The sequence below is a fragment of the Canis lupus genome, chromosome 22 (genome assembly GCF_011100685.1).
Source record: "Canis lupus familiaris isolate Mischka breed German Shepherd chromosome 22, alternate assembly UU_Cfam_GSD_1.0, whole genome shotgun sequence".
Taxonomy (NCBI): domain Eukaryota; kingdom Metazoa; phylum Chordata; class Mammalia; order Carnivora; family Canidae; genus Canis; species Canis lupus.
In genome coordinates this window covers 36,922,323-36,949,692 of record NC_049243.1, presented here as the reverse complement: position 1 = coordinate 36,949,692, position 27,370 = coordinate 36,922,323, and positions in this window count along the sequence as shown.

Here is a 27,370-nt window from a genome sequence, read left to right as displayed (position 1 = left end):
AGAAGAAGAAGAAAAGAAGAAGAAGAAGAAGAAGAAGAAGAAGAAGAAGAAGAAGAAGAAGAAGAAGAAGAAGAAGAAGTTGTTTGCAGTAAGAATGTGGAGGAATTGGAACTCTTATACATAGTTGATGAGAATGTAAAATGGGACAGTCAGTGCAGAAAACAGTATGGAGCTTTTTCAACAGCTTAAAAATAGAACCACTATATGATTCAGCAATCCCACATCTGAGTATATATTCAAAAGAACTGAAATCAGAATCTCAAAGATATATGCTCTCCCATGTTTATTATAGCATTATGCATGGTAGCCCAGAGATGGAAGAAATATAGGTATTTGTTGATGGATAAATGGATAAGAAACTGTGATATATTCATATAAGATAATATTATTCAGCATTTAAAAAGGAAGGAAAGTTCCTGTGTCCCTATGGGACAACTTGGGTGCACATGATGAACATTATGCCAAATGAAATAAGCCAGACACAAAAGGAGAAATACTACATGATCCTATTTAAATGAGGTATCAAAATATTCAAACTCATATTAGCAGAGAATAGAACGGTGGCTAAAAGAGTCTGGGGGGCAGGGAAATGGTGGTTTGATATTCAACAGTTATATTCAAATATAAATAATTTCTAGAGCTTTTCTATAAAACAAAGTACTGATAGTTAAAGCTATTGTGTGCTTAAGCATTCGCTTTAAGAACACGAATCTCAAGTTGTCTCTTAACACACACACAAACACATGGAAGAGAGGAAACTTTTGGAGGTGATGAATGTATTATTATCTTGATTTTTTTAAAGATTTTATTATTTATTCATGAGAGACACACACAGAGAGAGAGAGAGGAAAAGAGGTAGGCAGAGGGAGAAGCAGGCTCCATGCAGAGAGCCTGATGTGGGACTCGATCCCAGGTATCCAGGATCAGGCCCTGGGCTGAAGGTGGTGCTAAACCCCTGAGCCACCCGGGCTGCCCCATTGTGATAATGGTTTCACAAGTAAATATATGTGTTCAATCCATCAAATAGTGTGCATTAACTATGTGCAGTTTTTATATACCAATTATCTTTCAATGAAGTTGTTTTAAAACATGAGGAACGACCCCACAACTGGGTGCATTTCATTGAAAGTTTATAATGTAAAAAAAACCAATACACTAAAACTTCTAAAAGATTTATGAAAAAAACAGTAGTTCACCTACAAAAGATCTAAGATTAGATAACTTCAACAATATCAGTGACAAGTGTAGGAACACTTTGAAGTAAAATCTTCAAAGTGCCAAATGAGTTAACCTCAAACCTATACTTTGTATCCAGTAGAAGTCTCATTTAATTAAAAGAAAAATTATTCTGAGAACTACAATGTCTCAGAATGTTTAATTATATTCTCTTTGAAAATTCCTATATAAGAGGTAATCATATAATTCGTTACCTAAATTATGACTAATTTTTAATAAGATAATTATTAATTAATTGATTAATATTTATGATTACACTGGTTAAAGGTTATACCACCTGTGGCCCATGCAAGTTATCCACAAGAATCATAGTAAAGCAAATATCTATACAGAAAAAAAAAATGGAGGAAACTAAAGAAATGAGAAAGTCATGCAGGGTAGCATAAACCAAAGAAATTGGGAGAACAATTTAAAATCAAACATATGGAATAATGCAGTGCCAAAAAAAGGGTGTTATGTACAATTTTTAAAAAAGTTAGCTATCATGAACATAGATAAACACACCCCACATGCCTCAGAATGTATAAGGCAACAATTGCCTGGGTTATAGATAAATGATGATAGAAATAGATAAATAATAGTTGAAACATTTAAAAATGGAATAAACACTGGTTGAAAAGTTTAACAAATAAGAAAATATCAGAGAAAAAGACTTAAAAACTGTTGAAAATTTAGTAGCTGAATTAATAAAAGTCAAGTAGAAATATATTTGAGGACTGTAGAACCAAGAGAAGAAAACATTTTTGACTTCACATACAACATTCTTGATAAAAATTAGTGTATACTAAGCCACAAAGAAAGTTTTAATATTTCAAGTGAATTAGTATCCATGCATTTTAAAGTCCCTGTTCATAAACCTATACAATTCAGTTAACAAGAAAAGGATGGCTAGTTGGAATGATGGGTAGAGAAATATTTATACAAACTCAGAGTTTAAATATTTTGTGGCCTTTTAAAAACTGCATATGAAAACTACATTAAATAAAATCAGTTATTGTTCTAACAAATGATTTTTATAACTCTCTACTTTATTATTGTGCACTTTAAAACCAATATCCTCTTGGAAATTGGGTAGGTTGCCACTTTGTGTATAGAAATAACTGAAAAACATAGTTGAATACAAAGCTCTCTAGACATTTTTGATTCTTTCTCTTGATGATGATATCTTAAGACTTACTTGGGTAATTAAGTATGAACTATTTTTATATTCATAAGATTTCTGTAACAAAAATAACTCATACCAATTTACAATTCTTTCCTTATTGCTTCTTATCAACTTCAACAATGATCTTTTCGTTGCCAAATGCAACGAATATTTTCCATTCTTACCTTAATTTAAATTCTATGGAAACATGATCTTCATTGTTTCAATGATGTGTGATCCTACTTTTTCTCAAACAATAAAGGCAGTTGTTTCTTTGTGTACTTTCCTGAATATTCTCCACCCTCTACCTGACCTTAAAATATTAAAGTGCCTCTGTACTGTCTTCATGACTTCTCTGCCCCGTTGTCCTGTATATGGTATAGTTATATGCTCATAACTCTTAAATGTACTTGTCCTGCCAGACTTATACTGTAAATTCCAAACTCACATTCCAAATTTTTTTTTTAATTTTTATTTATTTATGATAGTCACACAGAGAGAGAGAGAGAGAGGCAGAGACATAGGTAGAGGGAGAAGCAGGCTCCATGCACCGGGAGCCCGACGTGGGATTCGATCCCGGGTCTCCAGGATCGCGCCCTGGGCCAAAGGCAGGAGCCAAACCGCTGTGCCACCCAGGGATCCCCTCACATTCCAAATTTATTTATCTACTTTGATGTCTCTGAGCTATTTCAAATTTAATCTCTCTAAAATGAAGTTCTCATTTTTACTTCAAGTTTGTTTCTCACTGTTTTTCCTTAGTGAAAGGCAATAAAATCCACCCAAATACCAAAGTCAGGAATAACAGGCATACTTTACTCCACCTTCTCACCCTCACATCCAATTCAATGTCAAATCCTGTCCTTTATGACTCTGAACCATATTCTGATTTATTCTACTTTCATCTCTGCTGATACCACTCTTGTCCAAGCCACAATCAATTCTTGGACTATTGCCATAGCCTCTCAACTGCTTTCTCCAGTGACTTTCTAATACATTCTTTGCCTGGAGTAATTTTTGAAAAATGTAATTTACATCATGTCGGTCACCTTCTTAAAATCTTGTAATAGCTTTGCATTAGATTTTGAATACAATCCAAATTCCTTAACATGGCCCAGTGACCCAGCTTCAGCTTCTTTCTCAAACTTCATCTCTGACAGCTCACCCTTTCTTACCCTGCTCCAGCCACTACATTCTCTATAAGTTCCTAGAACCTGCCAATCCCATTCCAGCACCAAAGTCTATTCATTCCCTTTATTTGGAATATCCTTCTGGATTTTGGCTTATTTGCTTCTTCCCTTTTGAGGTAACCTATATAACCCAATTGATATCATACTTCCCTGTTAGTGCATGTATCTTTTGCTTTTCTTGTCTTTATTCATTCTCACAAAAGAAAGTTTATTTTTGCTATGTACCAAGATTTGATTTGATCTAAAGCATTAATGTTGGGGTTCTTCATCACAACTTTAGGTCATATAGATGCTTTTAAGATGTCATATCAGAATTCCAGAAACCTTTAGGAAACTGGTTGGAATACAGAGCTATCATCAGTGGCAACTAGAAATGGGTTTTGAATCTTAAGGAATGAACCCTACTTAATATATATTATATTTAGATGTCTACTCCCCCATTGCGTTCCATGATATGATGCTTCCTTTAGAGATTTTAGAAACCAAATAAATAGAGGGATGGTTTTTTGTCCTTTTTTTTTTTTTTTTTTTTATTGGTGGTTTTTTGTCCTTTGAAGTTCAAAAACCAATTCTGGATAGGACACAATTTTTAAAGTATAATTGATGAGAAGTTTTATTCCATAACTCTGTTCTATCACCAGTAGACTTGATAATGTAAGAGATCTAAAATATATATTAAAAATAAATCAAGATTTTGGGATGCCTGGGTGGCTCAGTGGTTGAGCATCTGCCTTTGGCTCAGGGCATGATCCCATAGTCCTGGGATGGAGTCCCACATCAGGCTCCCTGCATGGAGCCTGCTTCTCCCTCTGCCTGTGTCTCTTCTGCATCTCTCTCTGTCTCTGTCCTCATGAATAAATAAATAAAATCTTTTTTAAAAAAAAATCAAGATTTAGAAATGGTTAGGGCTTTTGTGAAGGAGCTCTGCTTCCTATCCATCCACCCCAATGCCAGTGTTAACATCAAATTGTACCGCTTTTCACTTTGGAAAGCCAAAAGGAAATTTAATCAGCATCACTGTGGCTTAGTCAAGTGGCTGAACTTTCCAGTAATACTGAAGAGGGACCAGAATTTCTTTGAAGAGAGGAATGATTATTCTACAACAGTCATAAAGCTGTAATGAGGGGACTCTGTAATAGAAGGTGGCCTAGACCTAAGATAGCAATATATTTTATCAACCAAACTGGAGTGCTTTAGAATACAGCAGTACTATTAGTAATTAAATAATTTCAACAGGCATATACTATCCGAAGGAAACCAGGATATATGATCACTCTGCCTAGACTCTACAAGTAGAGAACTACTGACATATAGACTATTCAGTAGTGATGGATTGCTAATCTGCAAGTAAAATGCAATGACACTTCTCCAAGTACCATAGTTGGTTATATGACAGATAATTTAATCTAGTCTTTTGCTAGTCACAGTCTGGTCCTACCCACTAGTCATTGCAGCTGGGTTTTTTAGAAATACAAAATCTCAGGACCCATCCCACACCTACTGAATCAGACTCTATAACAATCTCAGATGATTTAAATATATATTGATTTTTGAGAAGCACCAATTTACACACTATCCTCTCATTTCTCAATGCCTCAATATAAGTAAACCTTTGTTCCTTACATTCAACCAGAGGAAGAGAACAGGAAAAGCATTATGTCTCAACTGACTAAAACTTTCCCCAAATGATTAGTTTACCTGAATAAGTAAGATTGGTCCAGTTTAAATACAGTGTCAAAATACTTATAAGGTTCAGTCACAGAAAAATGAATTGGCTTGATCAGCTCAGGAACTTTTATCTTACCATCATCATGTTTGTTATTGTAGCTGAGAATGAAGTTGGACAATATCCTCAAATTTACCATAGTGGATCTAGTTATCTTGTAACTAGTCTTTCATCATAGCTGTGTCAAATGTAATCTGGGAACAATTTACAAGATGATGTTAAATTCTATACCCTTGCTACTGATACTTGCTTCTGGGAGTGAGAACTGGATTAATAAAGGTGTATTGGAGTAGATGTCTTCTACCCAATTTCCATGCAAATCTGTTTTTAATTATGGGCAGGGGTCGTTCCATTGATTTATCCTTTAATTTAGTAGTAGCTATCTACATCAGTATACTGATATCAGGAGAAATTCCTCAAAAGTTTCACTGTATGGACGCCTCTGCTTCTTTTGACAGTGTCATGCCACTTTCCTTTCCAGTTTTATTTGTATATTCAGCCCAAACTTGAAAAGAAGGATAAAATGGACAAATAATTCCCCTTATAACCCAAAAGTCCTCATAAACACTACTTGGGAAGATATCACAAATCAGACTGAAATACTATTGAGTTTCTAAGTCTCTTTCATCAACACAAAGGGAACCAACCAGACATGAGTACACTGAGGACAGATGTGAATTCTATAAGAGAATAGGGAACAGATATATAACAGGCATGGCAAAGATACTTCGTCTGAGCCATATTTTTGTTGAGCTATTTATTATCTGGCCAACTTGGACTCTAGAGAGGTTTTGCGATGATTTTTCCCCAGCATTTATTTATAGAGGCCTTGGTGAACTGCCATACTGAATCTTAGTGAAACTGTACTTGAATATAGCTGGCCACATAAAGGCAGATTAGGGGGAAATGTCACAGATTTCTTCTAAGCAACAAGGACTATATTTCTTATTAGAGGTATTTTATAGTAATATTGTGATACATTTTGTTACATCAGAAGGCAATGTGTCTTCCAAATATAAAAGACCGCCTTAAATGAATCACATACTAGGTAATGTATTTTGATATTACATTAGAAAGGCCTGTCTTATGCTGTCAAGAAATCTAATATTACTGAAACAGAATGCTTACAGGAATTATGAGCTTGGATATTAAGTGCTAAGAACACTTCAGTTTAATGAGTAAAAGAATTATCTTGTCACTAAGAGAATAAATCCAAGCCAATAACCACAATGTACTGTAGGTCTGAGTGAAAATAATTATTTCCTTTGAGAAAAATTAAAATAGATCCTTTTAAACTGTAACCTGCATTAGATTTTTTTATAAATCACACATAGATTTTTAAACATCCTCCCAAAGTAGTCTGCAATTTACTTTTTATAAAATTATAACAGATCATTACATTAACCATCATTTCTGCCAACACATTCATTCAGCAAACTGAATTGAATATTTTTCCTGTCTATTCTAGAGAAAATAAATGCTATTTTGGAATTTTTTTTTTTACTTTTTAAGCAAATTAATTAGAGGATGCCTGAGGTTTAATTCCTTCAGAAATAACAATTCAGAGGAATGGAAACTGTATGTATGAGTCACCAGAGTCTGTTTGTAAGGTTATAGCTGTTTCCCGTCATGAACCATTATGTGGGATATATTATCAGGAAAATATCTAAAAAAACCTAGGTATAAATGTAAATGCTGAAGATGAGATTAATTATAAATTTGTGATACTTTAGTAACTTGATGTTTAGATTTATCAAAGACTATTTTGTATGAGCCTCTTCTCCCAAATGTGCACCAAAGTGCAAAAGGACCTCAAGGAACTGCACCAGGGCATTGTAGAAAAAAACACAATTGCCTAGGCTAATAGGATTTCCTGTGTTTATATTAGCAGGCTATACAAAAAAAAATATTTTTAGTTATATTAAAATGTGGACTGTTGTTATTGGCATGTGACTCACCTTCAAAATTTCAAAAGGCAGCATATATTTCAGCAGAAAGGTTGACCCAAGTATGTGAGAATGTCTTGATATAGGCTCCTGGATTTCCAGGTACCCTGCTATTCAACTAGTTAGTGCAATGGATCTACAGAACATTCCTTTCCAATGGGGAGAGTAGTGTATTTGGTTCATCTAAGTGTCTGGTTTAAGTCTAGGCTTAAAAGCCATGGAGCAGAGACAGACTGCCTGCATTAGACAAAAAAAAGAGAGAGAGAGAGAGAGAGAGAGAGAGAGAGAGAGATAGATCAGGGGACATATGGGAGACTACATATACATTAAGCAGGAGAACAAATAAAAAGAGTCCGAATTGGGTAAAAATAATTGGATAAAGTAGAGGCTTCAGTTGTTGAAAAGAACAAGGATAGAATTCAGAAGTGTCCTAAATTTCACTGACCTACATCTCCTGGTAGAAATGGCTAAAGATAGGATTTATTTTAAATATGTTTTGAAAAAGTTATTAAAGTATTTTTTTCATTCCTGCATAAGAGACAGCATGGCACATTGGTGAGCATCATGTGATTCAGAAACAGCCCAGTTGGGTTGGATGCCCTGTTCTTCTTTTATTTTATTTTTATTATTTTATTATTTTTTAAAAGATTGTATTTATTCATGAGAGACACAGAGAGAGACAGAGACACAGACGAGGAAGGCTCCCTTCCTTGCTGGGAGCCTGATGCAGGACTTGATCCCTGGATCTGGGATCATACCCTGAGCTGAAGGCAGATGCTCAACTGCTGAGCCACCCAGGAGTCCCAACCTGTTCTACTTTTAAATGGTCATGTATCCTCAGATAATTTATGAATTCTGTTGTGTCTCAGGCTCCTGAAATGTAAAATAAAAATAAATATGCTATCTAGCTCAGAGAATTGTTGGAAGCGAATTATTTAATCTGAAATGCTTGAAACAGGGGCACCTGAGTGGCTCAGTCAGTTTAGTGTGTGGCCTTTGGCTCAGGTAATGATCCCAGAGTCTGAGATCTAGCCCAACTTTGGGATTCCTGCTCAGCGGGACTCTGCTCCTCCCACTGCTCATGCTCACGTGCTTGCTCATTCTCTTTCACTTTCTCACTCACTCTTTTTTAAATCTTGTAAAAAATGCTTGGAATAATGTGTGGCACCTAGGACCCATGCAAATGATAGTTGGATATATTAACTATCATATTTATTGTATGAACTTAGTTTTAACTGTAATTATTTTAGTATTTACAACTAATATTTAGGTAGTGCTGAATGATACTAAAGCAATGAAGAAGAGAGAAAAGACTGGTGTGTTTGTAGGACTTATTTTTCCCCTTTTTGAATACCTAATAGAAAGGTAACATTTGAACAGAGATTTGAAAGGAGTAACAGAGCAAGCCTGCACATATTGAAGAATACTCAAAAGGGAAGATTATGTAGAAACACTGAGGGGAGAATGTGCTTGGCAAAGTTGAACAGAACAAATCAGAAAAATGATGGTAGAAGATAAGGTTTGGGAGGTGAGCTAGATCATGTACAGCCATTTAGTTCAGGATAGGAACATGAAATTTTATTCTTATTGTGAAAAGAAGCCATTGGAGGATTACAGCAACATAATGTTTTAAGAAGGTATCCTGAGCTATTATGTCGAATTTATATTGTGATGGGAAATAATAGCAATAAGAAGACATGTCAGGCAGTTGTTGAGTAATCCAGACAAACAATAATCTATGGAGGTGGAAAAGGGAAATTGTGAGAAGTTCCTATTGGCAAAGATAGTTTGACCAGTAAAAAGAAAATTTCAAGTTAACTCATAATTAAAAATCTTTATATCTTAAACTATGAGACTATTTGATAGCTTTTTGTGTGTGTATGTTCCCAAGACATCATGAGCTTCAGTGTGGCTGGATATAGCATTTGAGGATGCTTCGTAGGAAATAAGAATTGTGAATAGCTATGTTTATGACTTGAGATTCATCTTACATAGAATTTCAAACTGAACATTTCTGAGCAGGTTATGAATCTGGCTTACCTAATATACATAAAAATAGTGCCATAGAAAAATAGCAAAAACACTGGTGAAATGCAAATAAATTCGGGATCCTACTTAATAGTAATATAGCTATATTAATTTCTTGGCTTTGACAAAGATAGCATGGTTATTTTGGTAGGCAGAATAATACCCACCCACACCCCCTAAAAAGTCTACATTCTTATCTGGAACCTGTGAATATGTGATGTTATATGGCATAAGGGGAATGAGGCAGCAGGTGGCATTGGGAGTTGTAAATAAAATGACTTTGAGTTAGGGAAAGTGGTCTGGATTATTAATCTGGCAGACCTAGTGTAATCTCAGCATCCTAAAATGTGAAAAGGGAAGGCAAAGGAGCCAGTATCCCAGAGTAATGCAATGTAAGAAAGATGCCACTGACTATTGCTGCCTTTGAAAATAGAAGGTAGCCATAAACCAAGGAATGCATGAGGACACCAGAAGCTGGACAAGGCAAGAATATGGATTCTCCCTACAGCCTCCAGAAAATATAAGAACACTGCTGGTACCTTGAGACCCATTTTAGGCTTTTGACCTCCAGAACTCTAACCTGATAAATTTGTGTTTATTACTTTGTGGTAATTTACTTTGTGGTAATTTGTTACTAAAGTAATTAGGAACTAATTCAGTTACACAAAATACTCATATTAGAAGAGGGTAGGTGAATGGTATGTGGGAATTCTCTGTAATTTCCATGTAACTTTTCTATAAATCTAATATTAATGCAAAATAAAATGTTTGAAAAAAATAGCACTCCTCTCTCTCTTCCCTTGATCCCCGCAGCCCTCACTTGCCCCCCTCGCTCCTCTTCATCTCCACCAATTCTTAGATATGCTTTGCTTTTGACTTTATATCTTCTATTATACCCTGTATTTATCTCTCATGGCTATGCCAATACAACATATCATAAGCTTTTAATATTAATATTCTCATATTCTTGCCTTAAATGAATTCCCAAACTGCTTGCATGCTTTCTCTTGAACTAAAATTGACCTTATAATTATATACCTTGCTTCCACTTTATATATTCACTCTTTCAAACTTATCATTTAAAACAAATTTTAAACCTATTAAACTGAATAATATTCTCTTACATGTCCTAAGTATCATAATCTTAATAATTATTCCAAAAGATATATAAATTCTCTATTCCCCATCCTTATATGTCACTTCATATTAGTAGAGACCCCTGTACCTTTTGCTTGCTTTGACTGTTTTTGGATATCTGTATTCTATCACTGACAGTGTTGTCCTTTTAATATATGCAATAGTTCATGATATTCCACTATAATAGGAATGTACACTTTCAAAAACATCTCACTTTTCATATATTTTTTTACTTTTACATACTGAAGCTTAAGGCACATTGAACTCCTCTGTTGTCCTTGAACGTGCCATACTTCTGATACTGCATTCATTTTAGCATACATTTTTTTTATATCTCCCTAGTCTATTTCACCATCCCTGCATTGTGTTGTTAGTAAAATAATAATGGTTGTTATGATGATAAAGAATCAACTTTTCCGTGTTTTCTATGGTTTCTTATTCTGTGACCTTACACAACAATATCAGATCATTTATCCACAGTTAAGTATCTTGGCATATAGTTCTGTGACAATACATGTCACATTGCATTATGATTGTGTATACTTTTCATTCATTTTTGTATTCCTTAAAGTAGAGAACAAATCTCGGTTATGATTGCATATACAATGACTATAATTTTAATTATGAGCTATTGGGAGAAGGGCTAACAAAAGGGAGAAAAAAATGGCCCCAAAGAGACAGATTTGAAGCTTGTTACAGACTAATTCTCTTTGTTGATCTACATGTTACTGCTCATCATTGCAAACTGTTTAGGATATGGCACATGATTCCATATTTTACTAATTTTATGACACAGTTGCTGGATCTCATGGAAGATCTATGCTTGTTTATAACAATCTGATACCCTTCAAACATTAGAGGTCTTACAACTAAGTAAGCACAAATGAAGAGTTTAACTTTCCTATTGCTTTGTTCCTATTCAAAGCACAGGTGATATTTATCATATCAGGACACATCTGAACACATTAAAGCTAATGGGAAGCTCATTGAACTTAATAGGATACACACTTAACTAACAGGATAACCATCAACCTAACAATGCACCTGTAACATATTTAACTTAGTTACACATTTTGATGCCTTTCCTGGTGTGAATTTCAACTGCAGAGACTGGTGTTCTAATTGTGGTGTAGAGAAGTAATGTCAGTGAAATGAAAGCAGTGGGAATTGAAAGGTGGGAACTGATTGAATTGATGTTTGTGCTATAATTGTTCAACTTGAGTGTGAACAGTGAGAATAGAGAAATTTGTGACGTCCCTCTTGAATGGCTAAGAGGATATTCCCATCACCAAAGAGGATTAGTCATTAATACATTCATGTGTTATTTGACTCTGTCTTTTGTGGTACTCAAAACTAGTCTGTGCTAATATGAAAAAAAAAAAAAAAACAACACCTGTGAGAGACTAAATAAATAAGATTGCTCATTTCATTGTGAAGTAGATGAGGTGTAATGAGGCAACAAAAAGTACTAAAGAGAAAAGTGCACGCAAAAAGAGAAGTTAGATTTAAAATTTTGCTTTCCAATTAGAATGTGTATAATTTAGGGAAAATATCTTTATAGAGACAATCTAAGTATATCTATATATAAATGTTTATCATTTCATGTGAGAATTAACTTGTATATTAACATCAAAATTATGAACTTGTATATTCACTAATATATATTACTTTATACATATATATATATAAATCTCTAAACTGCAATAATCTGTATCAGATTTGGCATTACAGTTGAAGAGATCTAAAAATTGCTGTATCTTTTTCCTTCTATACACAGAGACTCTTAAAAGTGGCTTATATACATAATTTCCTCTGTCTTTTTGATGCAACCAATTAAGAATTATTAATATATAAAGATAGAAACTTTAATTTTCAACAAAATTTACTATATTCATGATTCAATATTAAGAAGTCTTGCCTTTTTATCATGGAAGGAACTACACATACATAGAAGCCAAAGATATCAATTCTGGACTACTTATTATATACAAATATTGTATTTGCTTTTAACTAGTAATCATTAGTTGATTTTTAAGTTCATAGAACTTAAAATATTATACTTTGGAAACATTAGTTTATTAAATTGAAGATTAAACAGGTATCCTCCTTTTAGAACAAAATTTACCATATCTATTTCATGGAGGCACACACAGCATGTAAAATGTATTAGCCTCAGACCTTTTTATATAGATATTATTTCATAGCTCATGCCCAAAGAAAATTAAGGGAAAATAAAACATAATTCTGGGATTGTGGTGTTTTGTTTGCAAATTATTTTAAGCTGGATTCTTCAACAAAACACATTTGGGAAGGAGAGGAAGATGACTTTTTAACAACAGAAGGAAATTCAAAAACAGAAATGAGAATAAAATCAAAACCATAATAATAGAGTATATTGAATCCAAGAAGTTTTTTTGGTTACATTTGTGTAAATTCAACTATCTAGCTTCATTTTACCAATTATAACAATGAGAAGTTCACATTGGAAGACTGTGAAGCTAATTCCCTAATAAGGAATTAGCTTTCCTTATTCAGTGTTCCCAGTTCTGTGCTTTTATATTTCCTTTCTAAAATTAAAACTTGCTTATACCTGCTCTGCTTGCCTATTTTAGTGGTTGATATAGGATTACGTGGTGAAAAAAAAAAAGAAAAGATGTTGGATACTTATATTCCAAATACCATAGCACTTGTCAACTGCTCACCTTCTCTTTTCAGATCCTTGCGCCATGAACATAGTGGGCTTTGGTCAGGTCAGGAATTTCATCCTTGGTTATATAACATTTGTCTTTATTCAGAGTTACTCTTTTGTATGGAACTTTGGTTTTCTCTTGATGCTTAATTTCTTTTCTTCCCTTAGTTCCTAATGGAACTGAAAGCGGTGCATGGTTAACCACCAAGGAATAAAGGACAAGGAATAAAAGACAATTTATAAGTTTTAAAAACAATATTACTTTGTAAACCAGTTGCATTGAATAGATAGATATCTATTTAAAGGCATCCTTCCTTATATTCAGAGGATTACATGAAATGTTTTAAGGCCAGTTGATAAGTACCATTAAAATTATTTTAGAGCAGCAGAGAATCTCAAATATGTACTGTAGTCAGTTTAAAATACTGGTCATCCTCTTGTTAGCCATATTTGTCTTATTAGTCTATAGAGTTTTAACTCTTTTTTAATATACAAGGAAGATAAGAACCCAAAAAACAAGTCAATGACTTAGTTTCACAGTTTGATCATTAACACACTTAGTAACCATATGTTAATAAGATTATAATAATTTTAATGCCAATATTATGCCTTAGATCATATAATGTTAGTGAATGTTATATTCCATGACTACACTGATTGTAAGGGAATTGAGTATTTGATTAGTAGACTTGAATTTCATTATTTTCTTTACAGACACTAACATAGCAAAAGCAAGTTAAATAATTTCTACTAATTATTTTCAATACCTTTAAATATTTAGGCAAAAAAGGTCCATATGCACTCATTTTATTATATATACATCTTTAGGTCCTATACTGTTTTTTTTTAATTTTTTATTTATTTTTTTAAATTTTTTATTTAAATTCAATTTGCCAACATATAGTATCTTTAGGTCCTATTCTTAATACTATATTAAAGCTTTCAACTAAGGGCAATAAAACAAGTATATTCCTAGGATCCCTGCTTTAGAAGAACAATGTAAAAACTGAACAAAGTAAATCAGATACAAATATCTATGAGGCAAGATTTTCTACATGATTGCCACTTTAAAATTGTAATGTATTTTAATCTGCATAGCATAAAATGATATCTATTATAAAAATGATTAACTATAATGCACAAAGTATATCCCTTCAGAGGTTTGCTTCATGGCAAAGGAAATGTGTTTAAAAATGAGGCATAATTTCTTAGTTAAGCCTAAGGGATGTAAACAAAACAAAAGAGAAATAAAAGTAAAAGGATAGATCATCTAGGGCAAGCTCCAAAAAGAGAATAAAGTATGTCTTAATTGCTAGCATACTAAAAGTTCATATGAGTCTTAAAGTAACAATCCCAAAACAAACATTTAGAAGTGTGTTGTTTTATGTTAGGAGAGTTTGGCTATTTAAAACAAAATGAGAGCACCTGGGTGACTCAGTGTTGAATGTCTGCCTTTGGCTCAGATCGTGATCCTGGGGTCCTGGGATTGAGTCCCACATCGGGCTCCCTGCATAGAACCTGCTTCTCCCTCTGCTTGTGTCTGCCTCTCTCTCTATTAGGTCTCTCATGAATGAATAAATAAAATCTTAAAAAAATAAATGAAACAAAATGAAACCTAAACTTCCCTCACAATCCCTCATGTTCTCTCTTGTCCTTTCCCCTCCGTCTTCTCTTCCTCTCTGTCCCTTCCTCATGTTGTCTATGTACCATCCTACCATACCCTTTTTTTGCTGCTGGTGATTCTGAAATGTGATCCCTCTCCAAAGGACCTCTGTTATTCCAAGAAAATTCTTACATGATAGGCAAGCCTCATTTTAAAAAACCTGTCTCTTCCCAGAAGCCTTCCTTAATTTCCTTGTACTAGGTTAGGAACTGAACTAGGAATAGTTTGTGTCCCTAATCCTCTTGAACTTCTGTGGTGGTACTTCTGTGATGGTACTGTTCCATGTTTAATAGTCTGTCTTGCCCAGCCAAGTCATACATTATTAAGCTGGCTACAGCTCATGAACAGAGTCAGCCAGCCAGTCAGTCATTTGTGACGTCTCTGGAGAAGTTGTAGAGAAAAGTCACAGCCAGAGAAGTTTATTGGAGAGAAAAAGTGAAAGACCTTTCCTCTTCTGGTTTCTTCCATACCCCATATGTCACTGACTCGAAGTATGTGCAAAGGGAGTTAATTCCATTTTTCTGGGTTGCTGATTCTGTTCTTTTGGAAGCCTGAGGCTTCATTGAGCCCTGAAGTGGTGGGAGAATGTGCTCTGTCGGAGCAGGCCTCTTAGGGAGGATCTTAGGGAAACAAAAGGTGGGTAAGGTACAGAAAAAAAAAAAAAAAAAAAAAAAAAGCCAAAGACCTAGAACTCTTTTCTCATTTGCCTCATTATTTCTCATAGAAGCCCTCTAAAATATTTTTTCAAGGTTTTATTTATTTATTCATGAGAGACAGAGAGAGAGAGAGAGAGAGGCAGAGTCACATGCAGAGGGAGAGGCAGGCTCCATGCAGGCTCCCTAGCCCCACGTGGGACTCCATCCGGAGTCTCCAGGATCCCACCCCGGGCTGAAGGCGGTGCTAAACCACTGAGCCACCTGGGCTGCCCAGAAGCCCTCTAAAATATTAAATATACAGAATCTGATTCCACTTTTGACATGAGTTAACAAGCACAAGTTAAATTATTTACAAAAGTTATCAGGTAAACTTGGTGCTAAAACTCAGCTCTCCTTATATCCTACTGCTCCCCATTTTTTTTCTAGTTGAAACGTTTGGACAGTTTAAGGTTTGTACTATTGTTATTGCATGAACTAATTCAGCTATCTATATTAATTTAATTTACTTAGTAAGAATATAAGCATTCTATCTTGAGAAACAGTCAAAGGTACTCCTTCCTTGCAAGATGTAGGTTTTAAAAAGACTGTTCTTCAGTTTGGCAAGAGAAATACAAAATCTATCAAACTACTGAACCACCACAGTTATGAACACAGACTGTTTCTGAGATTACCATGGATTAACTTTTGGAAATGTGGAACAGCTATTGAACAATAGACTGCTTTTAACTCCTGACTACATGCTTATGAAATACTATAGTAATGTGTTCTTTGCGAAGAGAAGTTTTTTCCAAAGATACAGTTGAACCCTATGTTATTGACTCTAATACCAAACAAATTCTTTAATTGTATAGGGAAAAATATTGTATTTTATTTTTTTGAAAATTACTTTATTTTAGATTCAAAATAATATAATCGTGTACTAATATACAATAATTAAAGCAAACCTGTCACACAAACAAAATTTCATCCCAGTTGAAATAACTATTTGAAGTATGATACAATAATTCTACATAGTTGAGATAGTCTTCTTAGAATGGATAGAAACACAGCAGATTGAATTGAGTTTTTTGTGGAAGAGATAACAGATTTTGCATTCTTCAAATACACTGTTTAAGAAAAGGCAGGGCTTCAGTCTCTATTCTCTTGCTTCAATTTTACAAACCCCAAAACCCTGTTGTAATATATCAGACTACAGTGTAACTAATTTTGCTGGTAGAGTTCATAACATGATAAATGTCTCTTATTTTCACTCTGCAAGCAGTCTGTTTGCTGAAAGAAGTGGAAGAAAGTTAAGATTACCAGAGGATTTTCTCCCCTAATGTTATAGCAATTGGAGTAGAGGGTGCTGAAAGAATCAGAGCCAGCCTCATGTTGCAAAGATGACTTCAAAGCTTCTCATTAAGTAATTTTTCTCACCAAAATATGAATAATATTCACAGTTGGACAAACACAATTTTTGGTGGGATTACACTATGTTGAAACTCAGCAACCTTCCCAGATTATTCTAGTAAGATTGGTTCTGAAGTATCAAGAGGTCTTTAGAAAAGATACTTAGAAAGTTGGCTACATATGTCAGTCTTGAATTATAAGTACTTTTCATCATAAGTAAAATGCTTATCTTAATCACATTATCTTAGGAGATTGTTGAGCTTCTAGTGGTTTTAGCAATGATTAATTTCACCATTTCATTCAGACTACATACATTACGTATCTGAAAAACAAAATCCAGTATTTCTAGTTAAAGAACTCAGTCTTATCGCTAAAGACACCCTTATTATGAAGCTAGACTTCTTGATTGGGTCCCCAACCCTTGTTTCTTTGGTTGGTTGGTTTGCTTGTTTTTTAAACTCCCCTTTCTTTATAGCACACTTTTTCCTATCTTCGATTCAATGGGTCCATCACTAAATAACTGTTTATTGTCAAAATCTTGCTCATGTAGGTAGGCAAAATTATATAGAGAAAATGCTTGATATACAAATACAGGGAAACTTTCAGCTACTATTTCTTCAAATAAATTTTCTGCCCCCTTTTCTCTCTCTTCTTAGACTCTTGTGATATGAATATTGTTACATTTGATGGAGTCACTGAATTCCTTAAGTTTATTCTCATGTTCTATAATTCTTTTTTTTTTCTCTTTTGTTTAGATTCATTATTTTTCCAGTATTTTATCTTCTATATCAATTCTTTATTCCTCTGCTACTTCCATTCCTGTGTTTTTACATCCAGTCTATTTTGAATATTAGTTATTGTATTTTTTAATTTTTGATTGTTTTTGTAACTGTTTTGTGTCTACGGTACAGACCTCCTTGAAGTCTTGCATTCCTTTCTCAAATCCTACAAGTATCCTTATGATTGTTGCTTTCAATTCTGCATGAAGCTTATTACTTACATCTGTTTTGACTAGATCTCTGGCTTTGACCTTTTCTTGTTGTTTCATTTGGGATGAATTCCTCTGTCTTGGCACTTTGTCTACATCTCTGTCTTTTTTCTGTGTTTTAGAAAAGCCTATTATGTTTCCTGCTCCTGAGAGTTATGGCTTTATAAAGAAGAGGTCATATAGTGCCCAGGGCCTGACACTTCTGGGAGTGTCTCTGGTGTATGCTGCATGCACTCTGCTACTGTATTTTGGCTGCTCCATCCCTCAGGCCAGTCATCTGCAGATACTCTTTTTGCTGGCAGTGGGCAGTGTTTGGGTTTTGGCCAGGGGGTTGTGAGTTTTACCAGATGTGCTGTGTAGTCTGCTTGTTAAATGAGACGTGATGCTACTTCCGCTAGAACTGAAGCTTTGCAGAATTCTCTGATCAGGAGATGTGGTGTGGGCAGGGGTTTCTGCTGGTGTTCTGAGGAAGAGCCCACTGCACTGGGACTACTGAGGCATACTTGCCTGAGAAGGACAGTCCTACCAGAATGCAGAGGAGTGAGACTTGGTATAAGAGGTTAGACAGCCAGTGTCAGGGCTGTGCTTTTTTTTTTTTTTTTTACTGCAGGTGGCTCTGTTCCTATAAAGGGCAGTAGAGGGAAATGGTCCCCACAGTCTCTTTTGTCCCTGGAAAGGCATCTCGGTGAATACCATCTCTCACACATGCATTCCAAGGAGAGGGAACAGTTTACCCTCTGTGTCCTCTGGGCATTCCTCAGATCTGTTTGCCCCTGGGTTGTTTGCCCACCTCCTCTCTAAGAGTAGGGTAGTGCCCTCAGGGCTCTATCTCAGCCAAGCCCAGAGATGGGCTAAATTGATGATGGGTATTAAAGAGGGCATTTGTTGTGATGAGCCCTGGGTTTTGTATGTAAGTGATGAATTGCTAAATTCTACTCCTGAAAATAATATTACACTATATGTTAACTAACTGGAATTTAAATACAAGCTTGAAACAAATAAATAAATAACTGATTATCACCCTTAACACCCCAATAAAATGAACAAAAAAATTCCCTCCTGTCTTCATGCCCTGCTGGTTGCAAAAACTCATCAGTCCCTCTCATTTTCCTAGACAGTGGCTTTGGGAGAGTGTTCTCCTTGTGCATTCCCCTGTGTGCTCCTCTCTCTCACCTTTCTCTGTGACTAGGGCTCCCTCTCCTTTACAGTACCTGCGATCCATTTCTACTGCAAACCACATTTCTATACTTCCTACCTTCCTCAGTATAGACTCTTTTCTCCCTCTGGTTGTGCAGTTTGTTCTGTCAGTGGATCTCTTGGGTATTAGAATGATTGGATAGTTAATCTAGTTCTGTTTGAGGGACCAGATGAGCCTAGCATCCTCCATCTAAGCCACCATCTTAGCGCCTCCTATTATGACAATGTTATTTAATACATTCTTTGAAAGTACAACAATTTGTATAGGTAGCATAAGATTTAACTCAAGTATAATGTATAATTTTTCATCTTGTCCTTTCTTTAAATCACATTAAAATATGTTGTGGGAGTGTTACAAGTGAGAGAGTCTGCATGTCTGAATGGAGGTCTTGGTCTTTGGATTACCCATAAGAAGATTTATGTGGGGACCCCACTGGAAGAAAGAGAACAAGAAGGAAAATAGTCAGCACTTTATTAAAGTGAAAGTAAAGTCTCAAGGTGGAAAAGGGGCAGGCTCAGCAAGCTGGAACCTGCCCCTCAGTTGTCTTGTTGTGGATATTGGGTCTCTCTGGGCTGGGAGGAGCTATGACATATAGTGGGGTAGTCTCTAATGGAGGCTGCTTCCGGTCATTCCAGAAACTCCTTTCACAGGTAGAGAGGGGGAGTTTTGACCCTATAAGATTTGTATGGGAACAGTCATGGCAGCCTTTCCTAATGGGGAGTGGGGGTTATAAAGCAATTCAAATGCATTATAATGAGTCTAGAGGTTACCCTGGGGCAGAGGTAGAAGAGGAGAGCATATGTTCTGCACCTGTGGCTCTTGATCTGTTAGGCCCAAGGTCTTAGAAGCCACAAGGTCAGGATGTTGATCCCCCTTATCTTTTAATGGTAGCTTATTTATCACCATCCTTGCCTCCAGCCTGTGTCTCTATTGTTCCCCTTCAAGGACTTGGAGTCTGCCTCAGGTGTTCCTTCCACTGCTCCTAGTCTAGTTTCTACCTAACAGGCAGAAGCAAGGAAGGAAGATAAATCTGGTTACTTTAATTTCTTTGAGGTAAATACTGGCAGTAATATTTTATAATTCAGTGTAGCAGGAATATTCTTTATTGACAAACGTTATTAGAACTGGAGCCCCTGTTGGAGGAAAGGTTATAAAAACTCCAGGAAGCTATTCAATCTAGTACAAAAGCCTTGTATAGATTGCACGACATGTGAAAAAGCATTGCAGATTAAAAATAAATATGAGAGAAGACAAATGTAATAAGTGCTAACTTTGGTTATGTTGGGATAATTTGGTAAACTTTTTTGAGTGTGGTAAAATACTTATAAAATGTATCCCATTATACCTGGCTTAGTTTACCTAGCATAATGTCTTCAAGATTGATACATGTTATAACACATATCCGAATTTCATTCCTTTTTAAAGCTGAAAAATATTCCATTGTATGTGTATACCATTTTGTTTATCCATTTATCTGTCAATGGACGTTTAGGTTATTTCCATCTTAGGCCCCTGTGAATAAGAGCTGAACTTTATGGGAAAAACTGCAGAATGTACTCAATGTCCTCGGCAGGTAATCCCATATCAGAAAGACAACAGAGCCCACACCCATGGTAGAAAGTCCCATATTAGAATGAGAACAGAGCTCAATGCCCTTGAAAGCCCCACATCAGAATGTAAACAGAACTTGGAGAAATTCTTCCACCCCTTCTGAAAATCCCCTAGACCAGCCTATAAAAAACCCAGCTGTAACCCACTTCGGGGTCCAAGTGCCTGCTCCGCTGTGTCGGGAACACTTGGACCCAAGCTCTAGCTTGCAAATAAACCCTCGTGCACTTGCATCACTGTTGGCTCCTTGGATTCGCAATCTTGGGCAAACACCAGATTTCAATTTTTTGGGGCATATGTACAGAAATGGAATTAATAAATCACATGAAACTCAACTTTTAACTTTTTTAGTAATTTCTATAACTTTTAACTTTTTTAGTAACTTCTATAACTGATCAAATTATCCCATTTTCCATTTTGGAGTAATTTTTTATTTTAATTTTTTATTGTAGATAAAAATTGTACAATATTAGTTTCAGGTATACAAGATTGTGATTCAAAAACTATACATTATAAAATGCTTACTATGACAGATGGAACTGGAGAGTATTATGCTGAGTGAAATAAGCCAATCAGAGATGGACAGTCACCATATAGTTTCACTCATACATGGAATATAAGAAATAGTAAAAGAGATTATAAGGGAAAGAGGAAATTGAGTGGGAAAACTTAGAGAGGGAGACAAACCATGAGAGACTCCTGACTCTGGAAAACAAACAAAGAATCACAGAAGGGGAGGTGGGTGAGGGGATGGGGTAACTGGGTGGGCAATGAGGAAGGCACTTGATGGGAGGAGCACTGGGTGTTAGACTATATGTTGGCAAATTGAATTTAAATTAAAAAATATAATAAAAAAATACCATGTTAAATGTAGTTACCATCTGTCACAAAGTTACTATATTATATTGACCATATTCCCTTTGCTATACTTTTCATTCTGTAGTAATTTTATTATCAGTTATTTTCATAAATTTTTATTATATGATAGTATGCTTAAATTTTAACTACATATTAAATTTCTAAAAAGCTAAGAAAGGTGAACCTCTTCATAGCTAATATGCATGCACATCAGGCCAAACCAGGCAAAATGTTATCTGTAGCTGTTCATTTCATAATGATACAGTGAAAATGATTAATATTTAGCTCTTGCAATGTATATATTAGATATTTGTAGTGGCCTGGCATAGGGTGAGACCAACCCTTCACCCAATGCTGGTTTGAAAATTGAGACAACTGATGTTCTGTGTGCATTTAGAAGGTATGAAAAGGTTTTATTACTCATGAGAAGGCTTTCCTGGGGAAGGCAGGACTGGTACCAAGCCAGTCTGGAATGATTTGAGCAAGGACATGGGGGCTGGTTTGGGTTGTCTATTGTGATTGCTGGTGGAGTTGGGTAAGGTTCCAGCTCTTGGGCCAGAGCTTCCGTAGTTTGTATTTCCACCTGTGCCAAGGAAGATATGGAACTTTCTTACCATCTTAACCAGATGTGGAGCTAGAGGATGAGGAACAGAGGTAAGACTTAAAAGCTGTCAGTTGTCAAACACCAAAAATGGAGTCAGGGACTTTATTAAGTAGAACATGTAATTAGAATTTAGAGCATCTATTTTCTTTTTTTTTAATTTATTTATTTACTTGGGGGAGAGAGAGAGAGTGTGGAGGCTGAGAAAAATTAAGGCCATCCCACCTAAAGTTTAGCATTAGTACAGGTACAGCCATCTTAGGCCTCTGTGAATAAGAGCTGAACTTTATGGGAAAAACTGCAGAATGTACTCAATGTCCTCGGCAGGTAATCCCATATCAGAAAGACAACAGAGCTCAAAATTGCCCTCGGCAGAGAATCCCATATCAGAAAGACAACAGAGCCCACACCCATGGTAGAAAGTCCCATATTAGAATGAGAACAGAGCTCAATGCCCTTGAAAGCCCCACATCAGAATGTAAACAGAACTTGGAGAAATTCTTCCACCCCTCCTGAAAATCCCCTAGACCAGCCTATAAAAAACCCAGCTGTAACCCACTTCAGGGTCCAAGTCCCTGCTCTATTGTGTGGGGCACACTTGGACCCAAGCTCGAGCTTGTAAATAAACCCTCGTGTGCTTGCATCGGTGTTGGCTCCTTGGTGGTTTCTCAGATTCACACTCTTGGGCACAACAAGAGCACAAGTTGGGGAGGGAGAAGGGGAGAAAATCTTTCAAGCAGATTCCATGCTGAGTGGGGAGCTCTATGTCAAACTCCATCTCACGACCTGTGAGTTTATGACCTGAGCCAAAACCAAGAGTCAGACACTTAACCAACTGAGATACCCTAAGGGCATCTATTTTCTTTTTCTAGTTCCAAAATTTATTAGTTAATATGATACTAAAAACAGCAATTAACCTACCTAATTGTTATACTTAACAAAGTTCTAAGAAGATATTTTAAACTAAAAATACTGTAATCTTCTGAGAATCTTTTGAGTCTAATTGATCTCAGGCAGTCTGTGCCCAAAATCTATCTGCTTAAGCATTACATTTGCTGTCTTGTGGTATTGTCCTGCTCAAACACATTAGATAGTCTGGGGTCAGCACACACTCTATCTCTTCCTGTGTGATCATGAGCAGCACCCTGTGCCCCTCTCTAAGTTTTTACATCTGTAAAGTGAATTACTAAGACCCTACCTCTCAGGGTTATTGTGAGGATTCAATGAGTCAATATTTGTAAAACAGTTAAAACATTATCTGGCATATATTCTGGTATATTGTAAGCACTTTGTACAAGTGTTACTTATTTGTAGAAGAGTGAAGAAAATCAGTATCCCTCTTATGAAGCTATCTAGGTAAATAAGTAAATACTTGTACTTGCAATTTCTCAAAAGCATTTCTTCAGTTTATCATATTTTCTTAAAATCTTAAGTAATTGAATAAATTTAAGTCAGAATAAAAATTAAGATCTTCATATGGCACTTTCAGAATATTTTTTCTTTTTAGAAATAAATAAATCATCAAAGAGATCTTATTTTCTTCATAGATATCACTTATTATTCCACCCACTGTTGTTTTGAATTTGACAGCAAGTTCTTTAAACTTAGCAAATCTCTGCCAAAGTAATAATTACAGGCAAACTGCTTTAATGGTAATTTCAACACTTGGGAGTCTTGAGCCCACTTTTTTAAAATGTGAAGAAACAGACATCTGCCTATAGTTACCTATATTTGTATCATAACTGGGTATATCACTATAGTGTCATTGAAGCAAAGTTCTGGCTTTCATTTCAAAGGACATATAATAAATTTACACACTGTAGCAGTCAACACTCTTCCATGGTTGGAAGCTTTGAATTTTGCCTTTGGGAGATGGTTTGACTGTGTATTGGTGACTAACTTTCCTTCCATTTATATTTACCTATTGCTTAGGAGAATCTTTGCTTGAGTTTAAAAGTTCAAAGAGATATAAGAGAGCTCTGAACACTCAAAGGGCACTTGCATGTTTGGTTATTACAATTATAGTTGCAAACCAAATACTTCACAAACTCATGAAAATCCTCACTGGTAGGTGTATGATGTTTAGTATTCAAAATTTCTTTAAAGTCCTCAATCACCCTCCAATACAATCCATGTAAGACAAAGTTGTTATCTCAGGAAGATCCTTTTACTTCCCTTCTCATATTCCTCACATTTAAACTATTTCAATCTAGGAAAGTCCATTAGAAAATTCTTGAGGAGACTCCACATTTCCCATCAGCAGGCATAGACAGAATTTCAAATTAAAGTAAATTTGTTTATAGACCAAGTAGAAGAGTTCTCTTTATTTTATGGAAAATTCACTTTATGAAAGGTGTCACTTTAGAATTCAGAAAAATAATGAAAATGCTGATTCTGGACAGTCACGATTTCACTCAACAATGGCTCATTTATATTTACTGAACATCATCCCAAGCTAGCCTTCCAATGCTATACATCTGCTTGTATAATAAATTATCCTAAGTAGAGATATAAAATTAGAAATGGTCTGACTGCTAGTATTGTAATTGTTAAATGTAATAAATGCATTTCAGAAACCTGTATATTCCCACATCAACTTAGGAGCATATTTTTATATTGAATAGAATACTTAAGACATGGAAATTTATGATATTCTCAAAGCTCCTAGAATTTGAGAGTGACTAAAGACTGGTGAGAAAAATCCCAAATATAATGATGCTTATATATTCAGTGACAAGAGCACAGCCTACCCTTAGTGACAAAACTTTATATTTATAACTCATGTTTGCCTGTAGAATTTCTGGATCCTTAGAAGCAAAGGTTCCCAAAGTATCCTCCTAGAGAGCATTCCAGAAATGCTGATTCCAAAGACTATTGATAGAGTGAGTCAGCAATCCCTGATATAGGGATTGGGGATTTTGTAAATTAACCTTCTCAAGAGATTATGACGATTATTCAGATTTGGAACTACAAGTCTAAAAAAATACTATATTCAAGTGAAATATATAAAGCATAGTGATATGTGGTTCTCAAAGTGCTTTAACATGTGCTCATTATTCACTTAAATCTAAGCCATTTCTGCAAACCAAATGTGAGATGTTATGGTTATATACCCAAATCAGAACTTACATACTTGTACACTTCAACTTTACTTTCTGCATCCAACACATCGAAAATGTGATTGGGCATGTTTGCTTGGCCACGACTCCCCATTCTCACCTGTCTTGAAGAGCAAATAAAACTTTGAATAATATTTAAGTTTTCTCCAATAACTCTCTTATAAATACACAGATGTGTGGACACAAGAGTGTGCATTTGTGTACATGTATATGCCTATACAGAGAATCCTCATTTCAGAATGAGAAGCGTGATAATGCAAAAATATGAAAAAAAATGCCTAAGAATGCTAGGGAAAAAATAAGATACAATATATATGGCAAGACTATCAACTTAAATATGTATTAATAGTAACAATTTAGGAATATCAAAATATCCCCTATAAGTGCTATACATTTAGTAGGTTAACATGTATTGCAGTTGAGAGAAGAAAACTTATCTTGCCAAGGGTAAATAGGTAAGGATTTTAAATGGCACTTTAATGTATATCTTAAAATAGCCAAGGTTTTTTTCTGATGAAACTGGAAATATTTTTAGAGATTCACAAGTTGAGAGGTATAAAAATAGGAAATTCAAATGACTTTTGAGTTTGTAGAACGGTTTGGTTAAAGCAATGCTTATGTTGGGAAGTAGTCTGAAGGGAAAAAATGGAAAGGTGATCTGAGTCCAGACTCAGAATAGAAATGGATCCATAAATTATTAATAAAGGGGCTGAGAATAGTAGTTTTTAGTAACTTTAAAGGGACATCAAGGGGACAATATTTGAAGGAAAGCAGATGTGAAATGTTGTACTTAGCCATGATGGTAAGGGTATCTGGTGATATATGAGGCTTGGAATCTAGACTATTAGGCATGTGTTTGTTATCATCTTCCAAGCATGTTACTTCCATTTCACCAATTGTAATTATTAAACTTTTTTTCTTGATAAGCCCTTAAAAACTGCAAGAGGCGATAGATACTTAGACTAGCGATAGGTCTTAGTGATCAGTGGTGCCACACTGATGGCAGTAGAGAAGCTCGAGTATGAGAATCTCTACCAAGTACCATAGCTAAGGGTAACAAGGCTGGAAAGTACACAACTGAGGGGATGGTCATGTTTTGATCTGAGAAGATCAAAAATTAAGGCAGAAGTGGCTATCATAATACTACCCACATTTATTGAGTGATTACTGTATGTTTTCACTATTCCATTTTGTACTTAGAGTGACATTTTATCCTCTCAAACAAAAACCATAAATTAAGATAATATGGTTTTTCTTGGAGATGAGAAAACCTAGGCTTATAAGGATTAAGTAGTCAGTTTGGTGTCTTAGTCTGTTCAGTATGCTATAACAAAATACCATAGACTGATTGGTTTATAAACAACAGACATTTATTTTTCCTATTTCTGGAGACTGGCAAGTGCAAGATCAGTAAAACAAAGTTGTTGCTTCAACAGATTCAGTGACTGATGGGTAAACTTTCTGGTTCATAGATAGTTGTTTTCTCACATGGTAGAGGCAGAAAAGTTTTTGAGCCTCTTTTATGAGGTCACTAATCCCATTCAGGAGGGCTCCATCTCATGACCTCATCTCTTAACAAAGGCCTACTTCCTAATGCTATTACATTGTGAATCAGTTTTGACATAATGAATTTTGAGGGATACAAGCAGTTAGTTTATATCACCTGGATTTACACATTTCCTAAGGGGCCATATTGGGATGTGAACAGAGGCAATCGGACTATAAATAATCTATTCTCAACTATTAAGCTATAACCCACTGAAGAAAAGAAAGAAAAGAAAGAAAGAAAAAAGAAAGAAAGAAAGGTAAAGCTCCATTGGTTGTCAGGCGTAGGGAATCTTTCTTTGTGGTATTACTTAAGTTATAAACAGAACAATCATTAAAACTCAAGCAGCTTCTAACAAAAGCTAAACCAAAAAGAAAAAAGAAAAGCCCCAAAACTCAAGAGGCTTCTTAGGACCAATTGTGAAGATATATTATCTCTGCCTTCAAACACAATGAATAAATCATGTTATATTTCCTTATTTTTTTCATGCTCTCAGTCTCAAGTTATAACATGCTGGTGTATCTTAATCATTGGAGAACTGTGTTAAAACTGTTTATAATAAAGTACAAAAAATTTAATTCATTAAGTTTTTCATATTAAAGAACTCAACATTTTTTCTAAATTTGTACTCTTCACATCAATAATTTCCCA